The sequence below is a fragment of the Rousettus aegyptiacus genome, unplaced genomic scaffold, assembly GCF_014176215.1.
Source record: "Rousettus aegyptiacus isolate mRouAeg1 unplaced genomic scaffold, mRouAeg1.p scaffold_m13_p_8, whole genome shotgun sequence".
Lineage (NCBI taxonomy): Eukaryota > Metazoa > Chordata > Mammalia > Chiroptera > Pteropodidae > Rousettus > Rousettus aegyptiacus.
The window spans coordinates 78,299,437-78,303,430 of record NW_023416311.1 but is presented as its reverse complement, the minus strand read 5'-3'; the positions used below and the strand labels follow the sequence as shown (position 1 = coordinate 78,303,430).

The 3,994-nt window shown below is 33.2% G+C and overlaps 1 pseudogene; it reads right to left on the bottom strand.

The window, feature by feature from the left end:
• Window positions 1-227: 227 nt before the first annotated feature.
• On the bottom strand, window positions 228-346 carry LOC118607411 (annotated as a pseudogene).
• Between the last annotated feature and the right edge of the window lie 3,648 nt (window positions 347-3,994).

The window sequence follows — 3,994 nt, the reverse complement described above, 5'->3', positions numbered from 1 at the left end:
GGTAGTGCTACAAATTAAAATCCAAACAGTCTGATTTCTAACCTATATTGGTGCTACAAATTCTAGTAGGAAGGACCCCACAGCATGCATGCATGCATTTATTTATTCATTTATTTATTTGTTTATTTACTTATTTATTTTTTAAGGCAAGGTAACCGTTTGCTGACCTCACAGATTGCAAGGACCTTTTCAGCTTACAATCCCTTATTTTTTTATTTTATTTTTTACATCTACGGCACCTGATCTTCCTAGGTGGTCTCCCATCCAAGTACTAACTAGGCCTGACTCTGCTTAGCTTCCAAGATCAGATGGGATCGAGCTTGTTCAGGGTAGCACAGCCGTAGGCTTGGGTAATAATTTAGTTGGCAAGAAGGGACTAATAAGTATCTTTCCCTGAGGCTGCATTTGTATAGCAAACACACAGCGTTTACGTAATCGTGTTTTGTCCACGGTGTGCCCAAGCTCGTCATGGCATCTCCGCTGTTGCTGACATACTGTTCTTTCCACTGCAGTGTCCACCTCCAGTTAAGTCACTTATCATCCCAGTAACCTTTAAGATGTTTTCTGGGCTATGCTTGTTTGACTGCTTGTAGTAAGTTGACAAATATAAGTCAACAAGTCCAAAGGCATTATTTGTAAACTCATGTTTTATGCCAGATTTCCATCTCTCTGTTTATTATAAGTGCTTGGTTTTAGACATCAAAAGATTACTTTAGTATGATGAATGAGAATAAAACAATATTTATTCTAAAAAAAGAAAGCAAGCGGTTATCCCCACAATGCAGAACACAGCTAAGGCAAGGGGATGACATGCGTGAAATTGTCCTACCACTGTTTTGTTTTTCCTCAAATTGAATTTTGCAGGCAATTTTTCACTTTAAAATCTAGTAATCTGACATGTGTCCCAAATTATCTGCTGCTGCATTTAGATAATTGCTGCTTGTTACCATTTATAGCCTACTTTTGGAGAGAATTTAGCAGGCAATACAGTCCTCTGAGGCTTTGGGGAAAAATATGATAACAGAGGAGCCAAAATATTACCCACTTACTTTTGTTATAATAAGGATGATTAATTTTTGAGTTACTTCTTTCCACAATTAATGACTCACTAATTACATAAAATATACTGAACTTTTAAATAAAATCCCTAGTTTTTCCTTTATGGTACAATAATTACCAGCACAAGACTGACCCCTACTGGGAACATCTGTCCTTGTTAGATGGATCATGATGAGAAAAATCAAACAACAGATCTTTTCATTCAGTTCTCTCTAAAAGGTAAGAGGAGTTTTCCAAAATCAAAACTTTCCTCATCTTTAAGCAGTAATTGTGTCTAATTATACTTGGTATTTTGATAAGTAGAAAGTTTTAAGAAATTTACAAGTCATATCGGTGCATGTTTTAAATGTTAATTATTGCTTCAGATGATTAAGAGAACACTAAAAGAGTATTATCTCATAAGATTTGGCCACAGTGTACGTTTTATTGAGAAAAGTCTTAAAAATTTTTTCTAAGTATCAAAAAGCTTTTTAAAAAGTGGAATCTTTAAAACAAACTTGCATATGGACAAAAACCAGGTTTAATAAAAAAATTATATGAAAGCACTAGGCAAAAAAAGCTGAATTCAATTATTTACCTCTGTGACTCATATTATGGTCTGTTTTAAGATCTCATGTGATGTTGTTGATTTAAGCCAACTGATTCTAATCTTCAAAACAGCTTTTCCATGGTTTGACTTTGCTTTTTCTAATAGCTGAGTCTAAAACACACCTAATTTTAAAATATAGGTATATAGGTATAGATATCAGTAAGTAGAGATAAACTGGAATCATGGGCTCTCAGAATATCAGAGATTGCATTTTATCCTGGCTTAGCTATTTTTAGCAACAAACCTTTCTGCTACCTTGGTAAATTATCACTGAAATATTTGTTGCCAGGACCCTTCAAAAGGTCACAGATCCTTAGTGGAAATAGTGAGCAAAAGGCCTGTTTCATTTCCATGTCGGATTAGCCAAAACTAAGCAAAAGTACTTCAATTTTAAATATCAATCACAGTTTACTTATTTTTTATGAAAATAAACTTTAGTCCTTTTTTAAAAAAAATAAGGCTGTATTTGTTTCACTAGGATACTCAAGAACACTATCTTGTTATTACTATTAGAGAGATGCCGGCAGCAATGTGTAAAATTTGTAAGGGCTGGAAGACAGAAGGGTAACTTTTGTTATATTTTTCAGAAAAGGCTCTGGATATTACAAGTGCTCTCAACGTTGACAGAAGAGCCCCTAAAGGAGGTATTACAAAGTAAGCAGACTTAGCCAAACACATATATTATTTTTGGTTTTGAAATAGGCATGATTTATGGAAAACATAATTTATTCTAGATCCTCAAATGAAGCAAGCAATTCACTTAACAATTCTCTGAAGTAGAACTTGCAAAAACTGTAGATTTTTAACTAAATCTTCAATTCATTGAGAAATTATGAAACTTACATAATGCAAATATGTAAAAAGCGACTAAATGTGACATTTAAAAATATAGTACCCTACATCCCATAGTGTTCCCATTTTATTCCCACAAATTGAAAGGTTAAATAGTAAGGTTAACTAGACATTGAAATACCAAAAAATCCATCAGAAGTCATTATATTGTTAGTGAATATATCCTCAACTTATCCCAGGCACTATATTTATTCGACAAAATTAAAAAATAACTACATTTCCAAGTTGATACCAATAAGCAAATTCTCTGTTTATTGATGTGGTCCCAAATCTCAACTTAAAATCACTTGGATATCCAAGAGCAAATTTCTTAAAGGCCCAATAATCATAATTTATATATTAATTTGTTTGCATGTAAGACCTTATATGCAATGATGTCAAGGTATTATACTTTTTTGCAGATTATGTTGTCCTAAGCAAGGAAATGCAAGAATGTTCCAAATGCCATAAAATCAGAATTTCCAACATCTCATTCTGAAGCGAATACTTCAAATTGAGGCAAATACTATGATGATGTGTAGAAATACAGTTGAATTGATTCTTAATGCCAATTTTAGTAGGAAATAAGTCTGATTTTATATAGGCCTTTAATGTTTGTAGGTTTCTGCTCCTGAGGATAAAAATATAATTTAATATAGCCATACCCATATAGTAAAGAGCCATTTTAACTGATTCCTCTCTTAATTATAAAATATTTTTGACATTTCCAACATAGGAATAGTATCCTCTTCTTGTATATTGACAGTCCACAAATACCAGCTCCTTTTAAGTTATATTTCCTATAAAAATGTACAGAAACTCTCTTGAAATGTGAGAATCAGAATCAAGCCTCTGGATAGCACAAACGCAAAGTCATGACCCATATGTCTGTCACATTTGCTAGACCCCAGATATGACTTCCACGAAAGCAGATGCAGAAACACAAAAATGTAAGAAATCACAATGATGAATGGCTGAATTCCACCACCCCTCTCACAGAGTATATCCGACCTTACAAACATGCTGCAGTACTCTCGATTATCCATACGGAACACTCATTTGATAAATTCTTTATCATAGTCTCTCAGATCAACAATGATTGCTATGCATTTTCTACCTATCTTTTTTTAAAAAGCAATGGTATATAAAGATAAAAATACTTTAAAAATATGCCTACAAATAAAGCAAAGATCTGATTGTACCCATAGAGCTTCAAATAAATACATTGTTTTCATCACTGTTGCAGTATTTTTGGGGAATTGTGGGAAACTTGGTGAAACATATTCAGCAGATGTTTGTAGAAAGTGACCAAAAGAAACTGAAAATGAATTTGGCAAAGCTATTTCAGGACAATAAAAACACTGCAAATCAAAAAGAAGTTTGAGATCCTAACTTTTAGAATGTATAGAATAAAAAATACCATGGGAGCTTATACTTACATATCTAAAAAGTATTCATACATAAAACAGTACTCACTGGGGGATATAAGACCTCCTAGTCAGGAGTCCGGACTCT